Source organism: Rhynchophorus ferrugineus, unplaced genomic scaffold (assembly GCF_030347505.1).
Source record: "Rhynchophorus ferrugineus isolate W39M unplaced genomic scaffold, kcgeb_rfMv2 rfM2, whole genome shotgun sequence".
NCBI lineage: Eukaryota > Metazoa > Arthropoda > Insecta > Coleoptera > Curculionidae > Rhynchophorus > Rhynchophorus ferrugineus.
In genome coordinates, this window is record NW_027472581.1 from 57255394 (window position 1) to 57274549 (window position 19156).

Below are 19156 nucleotides of genomic sequence, written 5' to 3' on the forward strand. Positions count from 1 at the left end.
ATGGACTATCGATAATTTACACCTTAGGCTCAGCTTCTAACTTGGGCCCAAATTGTAAAATGGTCTTATCTATTGGCGATTTCGTTCCAATTCACATTCCAAGTAATATTCGGCATGCTAATTACATTGCCGGTTGCCAAATTGCATTATCTCTTATAGTTTCCGAGATATGGACTATCGATAATTTACACCTTAGGCTCTGCTTCTAACTTGGGCCCAAATTGTAAAATGGTCTTATCTATTGGCGATTTCGTTCCAATTCACATTCCAAGTAATATTCGGCATGCTAATTACATTGCCGGTTGCCAAATTGCATTATCTCTTATAGTTTCCTAGATATGGACTATTGATAATTTACACCTTAGGCTCTGCTTCTAACTTGGGCCCAAATTGTAAAATGGTCTTATCTATTGGCGATTTCGTCCCAATTCACATTCCAAGTGATATTCGGCATGCTAATTACATTGCCGGTTGCGAAATTGCATTATCTCTTATAGTTTCCGAGATATGGACTATCGATAATTTACACCTTAGGCTCTGCTTCTAACTTGGGCCCAAATTGTAAAATGGTCTTATCTATTGGCGATTTCGTTCCAATTCACATTCCAAGTAATATTCGGCATGCTAATTACATTGCCGGTTGCCAAATTGCATTATCTCTTATAGTTTCCGAGATATGGACTATCGATAATTTACACCATAGGCTCTGCTTCTAACTTGGGCCCAAATTGTAAAATGGTCTTATCTATTGGCGATTTCGTTCCAATTCACATTCCAAGTAATATTCGGCATGCTAATTACATTGCCGGTTGCCAAATTGCATTATCTCTTATAGTTTCCGAGATATGGACTATCGATAATTTACACCTTAGGCTCTGCTTCTAACTTGCTCCCAAATTGTAAAATGGTCTTATCTATTGGCGATTTCGTTCCAATTCACATTCCAAGTAATATTCGGCATGCTAATTACATTGCCGGTTGCCAAATTGCATTATCTCTTATAGTTTCCGAGATATGGACTATCGATAATTTACACCATAGGCTCTTCTTCTAACTTGGGCCCAAATTGTAAAATGGCCTTATCTATTGGCGATTTCGTTCCAATTCACATTCCAAGTAATATTCGGCATGCTAATTACATTGCCGGTTGCCAAATTGCATTATCTCTTATAGTTTCCGAGTTATGGACTATCGATAATTTACACCTTAGGCTCTGCTTCTAACTTGGACCCAAATTGTAAAATGGTCTTATCTATTGGCGATTTCGTTCCAATTCACATTCCAAGTAATATTCGGCATGCTAATTACATTGCCGGTTGCCAAATTGCATTATCTCTTATAGTTTCCGAGATATGGACTATCGATAATTTACACCTTAGGCTCTGCTTCTAACTTGGGCCCAAATTGTAAAATGGTCTTATCTATTGGCGATTTCGTTCCAATTCACATTCCAAGTAATATTCGGCATGCTAATTACATTGCCGGTTGCGAAATTGCATTATCTCTTATAGTTTCCGAGATATGGACTATCGATAATTTACACCTTAGGCTCTGCTTCTAACTTGGGCCCAAATTGTAAAATGGTCTTATCTATTGGCGATTTCGTTCCAATTCACATTCCAAGTGATATTCGGCATGCTAATTACATTGCCGGTTGCCAAATTGCATTATCTCTTATAGTTTCCGAGATATGGACTATCGATAATTTACACCTTAGGCTCTGCTTCTAACTTGCTCCCAAATTGTAAAATGGTCTTATCTATTGGCGATTTCGTTCCAATTCACATTCCAAGTAATATTCGGCATGCTAATTACATTGCCGGTTGCCAAATTGCATTATCTCTTATAGTTTCCGGGATATGGACTATCGATAATTTACACCTTAGGCTCTGCTTCTAACTTGGGCCCAAATTGTAAAATGGTCTTATCTATTGGCGATTTCGTTCCAATTCACATTCCAAGTAATATTGGGCATGCTAATTACATTGCCGGTTGCCAAATTGCATTATCTCTTATAGTTTCCGAGATATGGACTATCGATAACTTACACCATAGGCTCTGCTTCTAACTTGGGCCCAAATTGTAAAATGGTCTTATCTATTGGCGATTTCGTTCCAATTCACATTCCAAGTAATATTCGGCATGCTAATTACATTGCCGGTTGCCAAATTGCATTATCTCTTATAGTTTCCGAGATATGGACTATCGATAATTTACACCTTAGGCTCTGCTTCTAACTTGCTCCCAAATTGTAAAATGGTCTTATCTATTGGCGATTACGTTCCAATTCACATTCCAAGTAATATTCGGCATGCTAATTACATTGCCGGTTGCCAAATTGTATTATCTCTTATAGTTTCCGAGATATGGACTATCGATAATTTACACCTTAGGCTCTGCTTCTAACTTGGGCCCAAATTGTAAAATGGTCTTATCTATTGGCGATTTCGTTCCAATTCACATTCCAAGTAATATTCGGCATGCTAATTACATTGCCGGTTGCCAAATTGCATTATCTCTTATAGTTTCCGAGATATGGACTATCGATAATTTACACCTTAGGCTCTGCTTCTAACTTGGGCCCAAATTGTAAAATGGTCTTATCTATTGGCGATTTCGTCCCAATTCACATTCCAAGTGATATTCGGCATGCTAATTACATTGCCGGTTGCGAAATTGCATTATCTCTTATAGTTTCCGAGATATGGACTATCAATAATTTACACCTTAGGCTCTGCTTCTAACTTGGGTCCAAATTGTAAAATGGTCTTATCTATTGGCGATTTCGTTCCAATTCACATTCCAAGTAACATTCGGCATGCTAATTACATTGCCGGTTGCCAAATTGCATTATCTCTTATAGTTTCCGAGATATGGACTATCGATAATTTACACCTTAGGTTCTGCTTCTAACTTGGGCCCAAATTGTAAAATGGTCTTATCTATTGGCGATTTCGTTCCAATTCACATTCCAAGTAATATTCGGCATGCTAATTACATTGCCGGTTGCCAAATTGCATTATCTCTTATAGTTTCCGAGATATGGACTATCGATAATTTACACCTTAGGCTCTGCTTCTAACTTGGGCCCAAATTGTAAAATGGTCTTATCTATTGGCGATTTCGTTCCAATTCACATTCCAAGTAATATTCGGCATGCTAATTACATTGCCGGTTGCCAAATTGCATTATCTCTTATAGTTTCCGAGATATGGACTATCGATAATTTACACCTTAGGCTCTGCTTCTAACTTGGGCCCAAATTGTAAAATGGTCTTATCTATTGGCGATTTCGTTCCAATTCACATTCCAAGTAATATTCGGCATGCTAATTACATTGCCGGTTGCCAAATTGCATTATCTCTTATAGTTTCCGAGATATGGACTATCGATAATTTGCACCTTAGGCTCTGCTTCTAACTTGGGAACAAATTGTAAAATGGTCTTATCTATTGGCGATTTCGTTCCAATTCACATTCCAAGTAATATTCGTCATGCTAATTACATTGCCGGTTGCCAAATTGCATTATCTCTTATAGTTTCCGAGATATGGACTATCGATAATTTACACCTTAGGCTCTGCTTCTAACTTGGGCCCAAATTGTAAAATGGTCTTATCTATTGGCGATTTCGTTCCAATTCACATTCCAAGTAATATTCGGCATGCTAATTACATTGCCGGTTGCCAAATTGCATTATCTCTTATAGTTTCCGAGTTATGGACTATCGATAATTTACACCTTAGGCTCTGCTTCTAACTTGGGCCCAAATTGTAAAATGGTCTTATCTATTGGCGATTTCGTTCCAATTCACATTCCAAGTAATATTCGGCATGCTAATTACATTGCCGGTTGCCAAATTGCATTATCTCTTATAGTTTCCGAGATATGGACTATCGATAATTTACACCTTAGGCTCTGCTTCTAACTTGGGCCCAAATTGTAAAATGGTCTTATCTATTGGCGATTTCGCTCCAATTCACATTCCAAGTAATATTCGGCATGCTAATTACATTGCCGGTTGCGAAATTGCATTATCTCTTATAGTTTCCGAGATATGGACTATCGATAATTTACACCTTAGGCTCTGCTTCTAACTTGGGCCCAAATTGTAAAATGGTCTTATCTATTGGCGATTTCGTTCCAATTCACATTCCAAGTAATATTCGGCATGCTAATTACATTGCCGGTTGCGAAATTGCATTATCTCTTATAGTTTCCGAGTTATGGACTATCGATAATTTACACCTTAGGCTCTGCTTCTAACTTGGGCCCAAATTGTAAAATGGTCTTATCTATTGGCGATTTCGTTCCAATTCACATTCCAAGTAATATTCGGCATGCTAATTACATTGCCGGTTGCCAAATTGCATTATCTCTTATAGTTTCCGAGATATGGACTATCGATAATTTACACCTTAGGCTCTGCTTCTAACTTGGGCCCAAATTGTAAAATGGTCTTATCTATTGGCGATTTCGTTCCAATTCACATTCCAAGTAATATTCGGCATGCTAATTACATTGCCGGTTGCGAAATTGCATTATCTCTTATAGTTTCCGAGATATGGACTATCGATAATTTACACCTTAGGCTCTGCTTCTAACTTGGGCCCAAATTGTAAAATGGTCTTATCTATTGGCGATTTCGTTCCAATTCACATTCCAAGTGATATTCGGCATGCTAATTACATTGCCGGTTGCCAAATTGCATTATCTCTTATAGTTTCCGAGATATGGACTATCGATAATTTACACCTTAGGCTCTGCTTCTAACTTGGGCCCAAATTGTAAAATGGTCTTATCTATTGGCGATTTAGTTGCAATTCACATTCCAAGTAATATTCGGCATGCTAATTACATTGCCGGTTGCCAAATTGCATTATCTCTTATAGTTTCCGAGATATGGACTATCGATAATTTACACCTTAGGCTCTGCTTCTAACTTGGGCCCAAATTGTAAAATGGCCTTATCTATTGGCGATTTCGTTCCAATTCACACTCCAAGTAATATTCGGCATGCTAATTACATTGCCGGTTGCGAAATTGCATTATCTCTTATAGTTTCCGAGATATGGACTATCGATAATTTACACCTTAGGCTCAGCTTCTAACTTGGGCCCAAATTGTAAAATGGTCTTATCTATTGGCGATTTCGTTCCAATTCACATTCCAAGTAATATTCGGCATGCTAATTACATTGCCGGTTGCCAAATTGCATTATCTCTTATAGTTTCCGAGATATGGACTATCGATAATTTACACCTTAGGCTCTGCTTCTAACTTGGGCCCAAATTGTAAAATGGTCTTATCTATTGGCGATTTCGTTCCAATTCACATTCCAAGTAATATTCGGCATGCTAATTACATTGCCGGTTGCCAAATTGCATTATCTCTTATAGTTTCCTAGATATGGACTATTGATAATTTACACCTTAGGCTCTGCTTCTAACTTGGGCCCAAATTGTAAAATGGTCTTATCTATTGGCGATTTCGTCCCAATTCACATTCCAAGTGATATTCGGCATGCTAATTACATTGTCGGTTGCGAAATTGCATTATCTCTTATAGTTTCCGAGATATGGACTATCAATAATTTACACCTTAGGCTCTGCTTCTAACTTGGGCCCAAATTGTAAAATGGTCTTATCTATTGGCGATTTCGTTCCAATTCACATTCCAAGTAATATTCGGCATGCTAATTACATTGCCGGTTGCCAAATTGCATTATCTCTTATAGTTTCCGAGATATGGACTATCGATAATTTACACCTTAGGCTCTGCTTCTAACTTGGGCCCAAATTGTAAAATGGTCTTATCTATTGGCGATTTCGTTCCAATTCACATTCCAAGTAATATTCGGCATGCTAATTACATTGCCGGTTGCCAAATTGCATTATCTCTTATAGTTTCCGAGATATGGACTATCGATAATTTACACCTTAGGCTCTGCTTCTAACTTGGGCCCAAATTGTAAAATGGTCTTATCTATTGGAGATTTCGTTCCAATTCACATTCCAAGTAATATTCGGCATGCTAATTACATTGCCGGTTGCCAAATTGCATTATCTCTTATAGTTTCCGAGATATGGACTATCGATAATTTACACCATAGGCTCTGCTTCTAACTTGGGCCCAAATTGTAAAATGGTCTTATCTATTGGCGATTTCGTTCCAATTCACATTCCAAGTAATATTCGGCATGCTAATTACATTGCCGGTTGCCAAATTGCATTATCTCTTATAGTTTCCGAGATATGGACTATCGATAATTTACACCTTAGGCTCTGCTTCTAACTTGCTCCCAAATTGTAAAATGGTCTTATCTATTGGCGATTTCGTTCCAATTCACATTCCAAGTAATATTCGGCATGCTAATTACATTGCCGGTTGCCAAATTGCATTATCTCTTATAGTTTCCGAGATATGGACTATCGATAATTTACACCTTAGGCTCTGCTTCTAACTTGGGCCCAAATTGTAAAATGGTCTTATCTATTGGCGATTTCGTTCCAATTCACATTCCAAGTAATATTCGGCATGCTAATTACATTGCCGGTTGCCAAATTGAATTTTCTCTTATAGTTTCCGAGATATGGACTATCGATAATTTACACCTTAGGCTCTGCTTCTAACTTGGGCCCAAATTGTAAAATGGTCTTATCTATTGGCGATTTCGTTCCAATTCACATTCCAAGTAATATTGGGCATGCTAATTACATTGCCGGTTGCCAAATTGCATTATCTCTTATAGTTTCCGAGATATGGACTATCGATAATTTACACCATAGGCTCTGCTTCTAACTTGGGCCCAAATTGTAAAATGGTCTTATCTATTGGCGATTTCGTTCCAATTCACATTCCAAGTAATATTCGGCATGCTAATTACATTGCCGGTTGCCAAATTGCATTATCTCTTATAGTTTCCGAGATATGGACTATCGATAATTTACACCTTAGGCTCTGCTTCTAACTTGGGCCCAAATTGTAAAATGGTCTTATCTATTGGCGATTTCGTTCCAATTCACATTCCAAGTAATATTCGGCATGCTAATTACATTGCCGGTTGCCAAATTGCATTATCTCTTATAGTTTCCGATATATGGACTATCGATAATTTACACCTTAGGCTCTGCTTCTAACTTGCTCCCAAATTGTAAAATGGTCTTATCTATTGGCGATTTCGTTCCAATTCACATTCCAAGTAATATTCGGCATGCTAATTACATTGCCGGTTGCCAAATTGCATTATCTCTTATAGTTTCCGAGATATGGACTATCGATAATTTACACCTTAGGCTCTGCTTCTAACTTGGGCCCAAATTGTAAAATGGTCTTATCTATTGGCGATTTCGTCCCAATTCACATTCCAAGTGATATTCGGCATGCTAATTACATTGCCGGTTGCGAAATTGCATTATCTCTTATAGTTTCCGAGATATGGACTATCAATAATTTACACCTTAGGCTCTGCTTCTAACTTGGGCCCAAATTGTAAAATGGTCTTATCTATTGGCGATTTCGTTCCAATTCACATTCCAAGTAATATTCGGCATGCTAATTACATTGCCGGTTGCCAAATTGCATTATCTCTTATAGTTTCCGAGATATGGACTATCGATAATTTACACCTTAGGCTCTGCTTCTAACTTGGGCCCAAATTGTAAAATGGTCTTATCTATTGGCGATTTCGTTCCAATTCACATTCCAAGTAATATTCGGCATGCTAATTACATTGCCGGTTGCCAAATTGCATTATCTCTTATAGTTTCCGAGATATGGACTATCGATAATTTACACCTTAGGCTCTGCTTCTAACTTGGGCCCAAATTGTAAAATGGTCTTATCTATTGGCGATTTCGTTCCAATTCACATTCCAAGTAATATTCGGCATGCTAATTACATTGCCGGTTGCCAAATTGCATTATCTCTTATAGTTTCCGAGATATGGACTATCGATAATTTACACCATAGGCTCTGCTTCTAACTTGGGCCCAAATTGTAAAATGGTCTTATCTATTGGCGATTTCGTTCCAATTCACATTCCAAGTAATATTCGGCATGCTAATTACATTGCCGGTTGCCAAATTGCATTATCTCTTATAGTTTCCGAGATATGGACTATCGATAATTTACACCTTAGGCTCTGCTTCTAACTTGCTCCCAAATTGTAAAATGGTCTTATCTATTGGCGATTTCGTTCCAATTCACATTCCAAGTAATATTCGGCATGCTAATTACATTGCCGGTTGCCAAATTGCATTATCTCTTATAGTTTCCGAGATATGGACTATCGATAATTTACACCTTAGGCTCTGCTTCTAACTTGGGCCCAAATTGTAAAATGGTCTTATCTATTGGCGATTTCGTTCCAATTCACATTCCAAGTAATATTCGGCATGCTAATTACATTGCCGGTTGCCAAATTGAATTTTCTCTTATAGTTTCCGAGATATGGACTATCGATAATTTACACCTTAGGCTCTGCTTCTAACTTGGGCCCAAATTGTAAAATGGTCTTATCTATTGGCGATTTCGTTCCAATTCACATTCCAAGTAATATTGGGCATGCTAATTACATTGCCGGTTGCCAAATTGCATTATCTCTTATAGTTTCCGAGATATGGACTATCGATAATTTACACCATAGGCTCTGCTTCTAACTTGGGCCCAAATTGTAAAATGGTCTTATCTATTGGCGATTTCGTTCCAATTCACATTCCAAGTAATATTCGGCATGCTAATTACATTGCCGGTTGCCAAATTGCATTATCTCTTATAGTTTCCGAGATATGGACTATCGATAATTTACACCTTAGGCTCTGCTTCTAACTTGCTCCCAAATTGTAAAATGGTCTTATCTATTGGCGATTTCGTTCCAACTCACATTCCAAGTAATATTCGGCATGCTAATTACATTGCCGGTTGCCAAATTGTATTATCTCTTATAGTTTCCGAGATATGGACTATCGATAATTTACACCTTAGGCTCTGCTTCTAACTTGGGCCCAAATTGTAAAATGGTCTTACCTATTGGCGATTTCGTTCCAATTCACATTCCAAGTAATATTCAGCATGCTAATTACATTGCCGGTTGCCAAATTGCATTATCTCTTATAGTTTCCGAGATGTGGACTATCGATAATTTACACCTTAGGCTCTGCTTCTAACTTGGGCCCAAATTGTAAAATGGTCTTATCTATTGGCGATTTCGTTCCAATTCACATTCCAAGTAATATTCGGCATGCTAATTACATTGCCGGTTGCCAAATTGCATTATCTCTTATAGTTTCCGAGATATGGACTATCGATAATTTACACCTTAGGCTCTGCTTCTAACTTGGGCCCAAATTGTAAAATGGTCTTATCTATTGGCGATTTCGTCCCAATTCACATTCCAAGTGATATTCGGCATGCTAATTACATTGCCGGTTGCGAAATTGCATTATCTCTTATAGTTTCCGAGATATGGACTATCAATAATTTACACCTTAGGCTCTGCTTCTAACTTGGGTCCAAATTGTAAAATGGTCTTATCTATTGGCGATTTCGTTCCAATTCACATTCCAAGTAATATTCGGCATGCTAATTACATTGCCGGTTGCCAAATTGCATTATCTCTTATAGTTTCCGAGATATGGACTATCGATAATTTACACCTTAGGCTCTGCTTCTAACTTGGGCCCAAATTGTAAAATGGTCTTATCTATTGGCGATTTCGTCCCAATTCACATTCCAAGTGATATTCGGCATGCTAATTACATTGCCGGTTGCGAAATTGCATTATCTCTTATAGTTTCCGAGATATGGACTATCAATAATTTACACCTTAGGCTCTGCTTCTAACTTGGGCCCAAATTGTAAAATGGTCTTATCTATTGGCGATTTCGTTCCAATTCACATTCCAAGTAATATTCGGCATGCTAATTACATTGCCGGTTGCCAAATTGCATTATCTCTTATAGTTTCCGAGATATGGACTATCGATAATTTACACCTTAGGCTCTGCTTCTAACTTGGGCCCAAATTGTAAAATGGTCTTATCTATTGGCGATTTCGTTCCAATTCACATTCCAAGTAATATTCAGCATGCTAATTACATTGCCGGTTGCCAAATTGCATTATCTCTTATAGTTTCCGAGATATGGACTATCGATAATTTACACCATAGGCTCTGCTTCTAACTTGGGCCCAAATTGTAAAATGGTCTTATCTATTGGCGATTTCGTTCCAATTCACATTCCAAGTAATATTCGGCATGCTAATTACATTGCCGGTTGCCAAATTGCATTATCTCTTATAGTTTCCGAGATATGGACTATCGATAATTTACACCTTAGGCTCTGCTTCTAACTTGGGCCCAAATTGTAAAATGGTCTTATCTATTGGCGATTTCGTTCCAATTCACATTCCAAGTAATATTCAGCATGCTAATTACATTGCCGGTTGCCAAATTGCATTATCTCTTATAGTTTCCGAGATATGGACTATCGATAATTTACACCATAGGCTCTGCTTCTAACTTGGGCCCAAATTGTAAAATGGTCTTATCTATTGGCGATTTCGTTCCAATTCACATTCCAAGTAATATTCGGCATGTTAATTACATTGCCGGTTGCCAAATTGCATTATCTCTTATAGTTTCCGAGATATGGACTATCGATAATTTACACCTTAGGCTCTGCTTCTAACTTGCTCCCAAATTGTAAAATGGTCTTATCTATTGGCGATTTCGTTCCAATTCACATTCCAAGTAATATTCGGCATGCTAATTACATTGCCGGTTGCCAAATTGCATTATCTCTTATAGTTTCCGAGATATGGACTATCGATAATTTACACCTTAGGCTCTGCTTCTAACTTGGGCCCAAATTGTAAAATGGTCTTATCTATTGGCGATTTCGTTCCAATTCACATTCCAAGTAATATTCGGCATGCTAATTACATTGCCGGTTGCCAAATTGAATTTTCTCTTATAGTTTCCGAGATATGGACTATCGATAATTTACACCTTAGGCTCTGCTTCTAACTTGGGCCCAAATTGTAAAATGGTCTTATCTATTGGCGATTTCGTTCCAATTCACATTCCAAGTAATATTGGGCATGCTAATTACATTGCCGGTTGCCAAATTGCATTATCTCTTATAGTTTCCGAGATATGGACTATCGATAATTTACACCATAGGCTCTGCTTCTAACTTGGGCCCAAATTGTAAAATGGTCTTATCTATTGGCGATTTCGTTCCAATTCACATTCCAAGTAATATTCGGCATGCTAATTACATTGCCGGTTGCCAAATTGCATTATCTCTTATAGTTTCCGAGATATGGACTATCGATAATTTACACCTTAGGCTCTGCTTCTAACTTGCTCCCAAATTGTAAAATGGTCTTATCTATTGGCGATTTCGTTCCAATTCACATTCCAAGTAATATTCGGCATGCTAATTACATTGCCGGTTGCCAAATTGTATTATCTCTTATAGTTTCCGAGATATGGACTATCGATAATTTACACCTTAGGCTCTGCTTCTAACTTGGGCCCAAATTGTAAAATGGTCTTACCTATTGGCGATTTCGCTCCAATTCACATTCCAAGTAATATTCAGCATGCTAATTACATTGCCGGTTGCCAAATTGCATTATCTCTTATAGTTTCCGAGATGTGGACTATCGATAATTTACACCTTAGGCTCTGCTTCTAACTTGGGCCCAAATTGTAAAATGGTCTTATCTATTGGCGATTTCGTTCCAATTCACATTCCAAGTAATATTCGGCATGCTAATTACATTGCCGGTTGCCAAATTGCATTATCTCTTATAGTTTCCGAGATATGGACTATCGATAATTTACACCTTAGGCTCTGCTTCTAACTTGGGCCCAAATTGTAAAATGGTCTTATCTATTGGCGATTTCGTCCCAATTCACATTCCAAGTGATATTCGGCATGCTAATTACATTGCCGGTTGCGAAATTGCATTATCTCTTATAGTTTCCGAGATATGGACTATCAATAATTTACACCTTAGGCTCTGCTTCTAACTTGGGTCCAAATTGTAAGATGGTCTTATCTATTGGCGATTTCGTTCCAATTCACATTCCAAGTAATATTCGGCATGCTAATTACATTGCCGGTTGCCAAATTGCATTATCTCTTATAGTTTCCGAGATATGGACTATCGATAATTTACACCTTAGGTTCTGCTTCTAACTTGGGCCCAAATTGTAAAATGGTCTTATCTATTGGCGATTTCGTCCCAATTCACATTCCAAGTGATATTCGGCATGCTAATTACATTGCCGGTTGCGAAATTGCATTATCTCTTATAGTTTCCGAGATATGGACTATCAATAATTTACAAATTAGGCTCTGCTTCTAACTTGGGCCCAAATTGTAAAATGGTCTTATCTATTGGCGATTTCGTTCCAATTCACATTCCAAGTAATATTCGGCATGCTAATTACATTGCCGGTTGCCAAATTGCATTATCTCTTATAGTTTCCGAGATATGGACTATCGATAATTTACACATTAGGCTCTGCTTCTAACTTGGGCCCAAATTGTAAAATGGTCTTATCTATTGGCGATTTCGTTCCAATTCACATTCCAAGTAATATTCGGCATGCTAATTACATTGCCGGTTGCCAAATTGCATTATCTCTTATAGTTTCCGAGATATGGACTATCGATAATTTACACCTTAGGCTCTGCTTCTAACTTGGGCCCAAATTGTAAAATGGTCTTATCTATTGGCGATTTCGTTCCAATTCACACTCCTAGTAATATTGGGCATGCTAATTACATTGCCGGTTGCGAAATTGCATTATCTCTTATAGTTTCCGAGATATGGACTATCAATAATTTACACCTTAGGCTCTGCTTCTAACTTGGGCCCAAATTGTAAAATGGTCTTATCTATTGGCGATTTCGTTCCAATTCACATTCCAAGTAATATTCGGCATGCTAATTACATTGCCGGTTGCCAAATTGCATTATCTCTTATAGTTTCCGAGATATGGACTATCGATAATTTACACCTTAGGCTCTGCTTCTAACTTGGGCCCAAATTGTAAAATGGCCTTATCTATTGGCGATTTCGTCCCAATTCACATTCCAAGTAATATTCGGCATGCTAATTACATTGCCGGTTGCGAAATTGCATTATCTCTTATAGTTTCAGAGATATGGACTATCGATAATTTACACCTTAGGCTCTGCTTCTAACTTGGGCCCAAATTGTAAAATGGTCTTATCTATTGGCAATTTCGTTCCAATTCACATTCCAAGTAATATTCGGCATGCTAATTACATTGCCGGTTGCCAAATTGCATTATCTCTTATAGTTTCCGAGATATGGACTATCGATAATTTACACCTTAGGCTCTGCTTCTAACTTGGGCCCAAATTGTAAAATGGTCTTATCTATTGGCGATTTCGTTCCAATTCACATTCCAAGTAATATTCGGCATGCTAATTACATTGCCGGTTGCCAAATTGCATTAACTCTTATAGTTTCCGAGATATGGACTATCGATAATTTACACCTTAGGCTCTGCTTCTAACTTGGGCCCAAATTGTAAAATGGTCTTATCTATTGGCGATTTCGTTCCAATTCACATTCCAAGTAATATTCGGCATGCTAATTACATTGCCGGTTGCCAAATTGCATTATCTCTTATAGTTTCCGAGATATGGACTATCGATAATTTACACCATAGGCTCTGCTTCTAACTTGGGCCCAAATTGTAAAATGGCCTTATCTATTGGCGATTTCGTTCCAATTCACATTCCAAGTAATATTCGGCATGCTAATTACATTGCCGGTTGCCAAATTGCATTATCTCTTATAGTTTCCGAGTTATGGACTATCGATAATTTACACCTTAGGCTCTGCTACTAACTTGGGCCCAAATTGTAAAATGGTCTTATCTATTGGCGATTTCGTTCCAATTCACATTCCAAGTAATATTCGGCATGCTAATTACATTGCCGGTTGCCAAATTGCATTATCTCTTATAGTTTCCGAGATATGGACTATCGATTATTTACACCTTAGGCTCTGCTTCTAACTTGGGCCCAAATTGTAAAATGGTCTTATCTATTGGCGATTTCGTTCCAATTCACATTCCAAGTAATATTCGGCATGCTAATTACATTGCCGGTTGCGAAATTGCATTATCTCTTATAGTTTCCGAGATATGGACTATCGATAATTTACACCTTAGGCTCTGCTTCTAACTTGGGCCCAAATTGTAAAATGGTCTTATCTATTGGCGATTTCGTTCCAATTCACATTCCAAGTGATATTCGGCATGCTAATTACATTGCCGGTTGCCAAATTGCATTATCTCTTATAGTTTCCGAGATATGGACTATCGATAATTTACACCTTAGGCTCTGCTTCTAACTTGGGCCCAAATTGTAAAATGGTCTTATCTATTGGCGATTTAGTTGCAATTCACATTCCAAGTAATATTCGTCATGCTAATTACATTGCCGGTTGCCAAATTGCATTATCTCTTATAGTTTCCGAGATATGGACTATCGATAATTTACACCTTAGGCTCTGCTTCTAACTTGGGCCCAAATTGTAAAATGGTCTTATCTATTGGCGATTTCGTTCCAATTCACATTCCAAGTAATATTCGGCATGCTAATTACATTGCCGGTTGCCAAATTGCATTATCTCTTATAGTTTCCGAGATATGGACTATCGATAATTTACACCTTAGGCTCTGCTTCTAACTTGGGCCCAAATTGTAAAATGGTCTTAGCTATTGGCGATTTCGTTCCAATTCACATTCCAAGTAATATTCGGCATGCTAATTACATTGCCGGTTGCCAAATTGCATTATCTCTTATAGTTTCCGAGATATGGACTATCGATAATTTACACCTTAGGCTCTGCTTCTAACTTGGGCCCAAATTGTAAAATGGCCTTATCTATTGGCGATTTCGTTCCAATTCACACTCCAAGTAATATTCGCCATGCTAATTACATTGCCGGTTGCGAAATTGCATTATCTCTTATAGTTTCCGAGATATGGACTATCGATAATTTACACCTTAGGCTCAGCTTCTAACTTGGGCCCAAATTGTAAAATGGTCTTATCTATTGGCGATTTCGTTCCAATTCACATTCCAAGTAATATTCGGCATGCTAATTACATTGCCGGTTGCCAAATTTCATTATCTCTTATAGTTTCCGAGATATGGACTATCGATAATTTACACCTTAGGCTCTGCTTCTAACTTGGGCCCAAATTGTAAAATGGTCTTATCTATTGGCGATTTCGTTCCAATTCACATTCCAAGTAATATTCGGCATGCTAATTACATTGCCGGTTGCCAAATTGCATTATCTCTTATAGTTTCCTAGATATGGACTATTGATAATTTACACCTTAGGCTCTGCTTCTAACTTGGGCCCAAATTGTAAAATGGTCTTATCTATTGGCGATTTCGTCCCAATTCACATTCCAAGTGATATTCGGCATGCTAATTACATTGCCGGTTGCGAAATTGCATTATCTCTTATAGTTTCCGAGATATGGACTATCAATAATTTACACCTTAGGCTCTGCTTCTAACTTGGGCCCAAATTGTAAAATGGTCTTATCTATTGGCGATTTCGTTCCAATTCACATTCCAAGTAATATTCGGCATGCTAATTACATTGCCGGTTGCCAAATTGCATTATCTCTTATAGTTTCCGAGATATGGACTATCGATAATTTACACCTTAGGCTCTGCTTCTAACTTGGGCCCAAATTGTAAAATGGTCTTATCTATTGGCGATTTCGTTCCAATTCACATTCCAAGTAATATTCGGCATGTTAATTACATTGCCGGTTGCCAAATTGCATTATCTCTTATAGTTTCCGAGATATGGACTATCGATTATTTACACCTTAGGCTCTGCTTCTAACTTGGGCCCAAATTGTAAAATGGTCTTATCTATTGGCGATTTCGTTCCAATTCACATTCCAAGTAATATTCGGCATGCTAATTACATTGCCGGTTGCCAAATTGCATTATCTCTTATAGTTTCCTAGATATGGACTATTGATAATTTACACCTTAGGCTCTGCTTCTAACTTGGGCCCAAATTGTAAAATGGTCTTATCTATTGGCGATTTCGTCCCAATTCACATTCCAAGTGATATTCGGCATGCTAATTACATTGCCGGTTGCGAAATTGCATTATCTCTTATAGTTTCCGAGATATGGACTATCAATAATTTACACCTTAGGCTCTGCTTCTAACTTGGGCCCAAATTGTAAAATGGTCTTATCTATTGGCGATTTCGTTCCAATTCACATTCCAAGTAATATTCGGCATGCTAATTACATTGCCGGTTGCCAAATTGCATTATCTCTTATAGTTTCCGAGATATGGACTATCGATAATTTACACCTTAGGCTCTGCTTCTAACTTGCTCCCAAATTGTAAAATGGTCTTATCTATTGGCGATTTCGTTCCAATTCACATTCCAAGTAATATTCGGCATGCTAATTACATTGCCGGTTGCCAAATTGCATTATCTCTTATAGTTTCCGAGATATGGACTATCGATAATTTACACCATAGGCTCTGCTTCTAACTTGGTCCCAAATTGTAAAATGGCCTTATCTATTGGCTATTTCGTTCCAATTCACATTCCAAGTAATATTCGGCATGCTAATTACATTGCCGGTTGCCAAATTGCATTATCTCTTATAGTTTCCGAGTTATGGACTATCGATAATTTACACCTTAGGCTCTGCTTCTAACTTGGGCCCAAATTGTAAAATGGTCTTATCTATTGGCGATTTCGTTCCAATTCACATTCCAAGTAATATTCGGCATGCTAATTACATTGCCGGTTGCCAAATTGCATTATCTCTTATAGTTTCCGAGATATGGACTATCGATAATTTACACCTTAGGCTCTGCTTCTAACTTGGGCCCAAATTGTAAAATGGTCTTATCTATTGGCGATTTCGTTCCAATTCACATTCCAAGTAATATTCGGCATGCTAATTACATTGCCGGTTGCGAAATTGCATTATCTCTTATAGTTTCCGAGATATGGACTATCGATAATTTACACCTTAGGCTCTGCTTCTAACTTGGGCCCAAATTGTAAAATGGTCTTATCTATTGGCGATTTCGTTCCAATTCACATTCCAAGTGATATTCGGCATGCCATTACATTGCCGGTTGCCAAATTGCATTATCTCTTATAGTTTCCGAGATATGGACTATCGATAATTTACACCATAGGCTCTGCTTCTAACTTGGGTCCAAATTGTAAAATGGTCTTATCTATTGGCGATTTCGTTCCAATTCACATTCCAAGTAATATTCGGCATGCTAATTACATTGCCGGTTGCCAAATTGCATTATCTCTTATATTTTCCGAGATATGGACTATCGATAATTTACACCTTAGGCTCTGCTTCTAACTTGCTCCCAAATTGTAAAATGGTCTTATCTATTGGCGATTTCGTTCCAATTCACATTCCAAGTAATATTCGGCATGCTAATTACATTGCCGGTTGCCAAATTGCATTATCTCTTATAGTTTCCGGGATATGGACTATCGATAATTTACACCTTAGGCTCTGCTTCTAACTTGGGCCCAAATTGTAAAATGGTCTTATCTATTGGCGATTTCGTTCCAATTCACATTCCAAGTAATATTCGGCATGCTAATTACATTGCCGGTTGCCAAATTGAATTATCTCTTATAGTTTCCGAGATATGTACTATCGATAATTTACACCTTAGGCTCTGCTTCTAACTTGGGCCCAAATTGTAAAATGGTCTTATCTATTGGCGATTTCGTTCCAATTCACATTCCAAGTAATATTGGGCATGCTAATTACATTGCCGGTTGCCAAATTGCATTATCTCTTATAGTTTCCGAGATATGGACTATCGATAATTTACACCATAGGCTCTGCTTCTAACTTGGGCCCAAATTGTAAAATGGTCTTATCTATTGGCGATTTCGTTCCAATTCACATTCCAAGTAATATTCGGCATGCTAATTACATTGCCGGTTGCCAAATTGCATTATCTCTTATAGTTTCCGATATATGGACTATCGATAATTTACACCTTAGGCTCTGCTTCTAACTTGCTCCCAAATTGTAAAATGGTCTTATCTATTGGCGATTTCGTTCCAATTCACATTCCAAGTAATATTCGGCATGCTAATTACATTGCCGGTTGCCAAATTGTATTATCTCTTATAGTTTCCGAGATATGGACTATCGATAATTTACACCTTAGGCTCTGCTTCTAACTTGGGCCCAAATTGCAAAATGGTCTTATCTATTGGCGATTTCGTTCCAATTCACATTCCAAGTAATATTCGGCATGCTAATTACATTGCCGGTTGCCAAATTGCATTATCTCTTATAGTTTCCGAGATATGGACTATCGATAATTTACACCTTAGGCTCTGCTTCTAACTTGGGCCCAAATTGTAAAATGGTCTTATCTATTGGCGATTTCGTCCCAATTCACATTCCAAGTGATATTCGGCATGCTAATTACATTGCCGGTTGCGAAATTGCATTATCTCTTATAGTTTCCGAGATATGGACTATCAATAATTTACACCTTAGGCTCTGCTTCTAACTTGGGTCCAAATTGTAAAATGGTCTTATCTATTGGCGATTTCGTTCCAATTCACATTCCAAGTAATATTCGGCATGCTAATTACATTGCCGGTTGCCAAATTGCATTATCTCTTATAGTTTCCGAGATATGGACTATCGATAATTTACACCTTAGGTTCTGCTTCTAACTTGGGCCCAAATTGTAAAATGGTCTTATCTATTGGCGATTTCGTTCCAATTCACATTCCAAGTAATATTCGGCATGCTAATTACATTGCCGGTTGCCAAATTGCATTATCTCTTATAGTTTCCGAGATATGGACTATCGATAATTTACACCTTAGGCTCTGCTTCTAACTTGGGCCCAAATTGTAAAATGGTCTTATCTATTGGCGATTTCGTTCCAATTCACATTCCAAGTAATATTCGGCATGCTAATTACATTGCCGGTTGCCAAATTGCATTATCTCTTATAGTTTCCGAGATATGGACTATCGATAATTTACACCTTAGGCTCTGCTTCTAACTTGGGCCCAAATTGTAAAA